Raw genomic sequence first — 858 nt, forward strand, 5'->3', positions numbered from 1 at the left:
GGAGCATAAACTCATTAAGTATTTAATGTATTTAAATTGATTCGTCAATGGAGAAATGTAACCAAACTGTCAACCAGCTATTTTATCTTTTACGGCAAAAAATGCTTGAAGCCAAGATGTTGACAGCTCAGATGCTTAAAAATATCCAACAAGCCCAACATTTATGAGGGGGGGGGGGGCAGTTGAATTGAACTTGAAATGATGTCTTGGCCATTTCCTACGTGTGAAAGAATCATAGCCTCTGCTATCAGAAAGCTCACAGCCTGGTGGCGGGTGGGGGCGGGGGCAACACCGAGCCTGCTCATGGCCTTCCAATCCTGTTGCAGGCAGCTACTCTCAAACTCTCAGAGTTGGAGTGTAAACCGGCATGTATCTGCAGGCTCTGAAGCTGTGCTTCTCAAATGTGTGCGTGCATATCAGGACCTTGGGAAAAATCGGAGTCAGATTGAGCAGGTCTGAGGCAGGGCCTGAGAGTCACTGTTTCTAACATGCTCTCAGGTGATACTGACATTGCTGGTCCAAGGGCCACATTGGGTAGCAGTCGAGAGTCAAAGAGCCCAAGTTTAGGATTAAAGATGAAAATACAAATCCCTGCTTTGTTCTCACAAGTATGTGAGTGTCCGCGAGTTTTCTAGCCTCTTTGACCTTGATGTCCTCAGCTAGGAATTGGGACAATTACATTAATACCGCTGCTCTAGGGAATTGGAAGGAGGAAAGGAAACCATGGGGAGAGGTGCTCTGCAATTGATTAAGAGCCATAAGTGCATTAGATGGTGTTATTGCCGGTTTACACTCCAACTCTGAGAGTTTGAGAATAGCTGCCTGCAACAGGATTGGAAAGCCATGAGCAGGCTCAGT

The 858-nt window shown here is 46.0% G+C and overlaps 1 protein-coding gene across 2 annotated transcripts in view; it reads left to right on the forward strand.

Moving 5' to 3' along the window:
- Window positions 1-858, forward strand: part of DOCK2 (dedicator of cytokinesis 2) — a 365121-nt gene that overhangs the window by 344947 nt on the left and 19316 nt on the right. The gene's annotated exons all lie outside the window — the stretch shown is intronic.

This window comes from Myotis davidii, unplaced genomic scaffold, assembly GCF_000327345.1.
Source record: "Myotis davidii unplaced genomic scaffold, ASM32734v1 scaffold399, whole genome shotgun sequence".
Lineage (NCBI taxonomy): Eukaryota > Metazoa > Chordata > Mammalia > Chiroptera > Vespertilionidae > Myotis > Myotis davidii.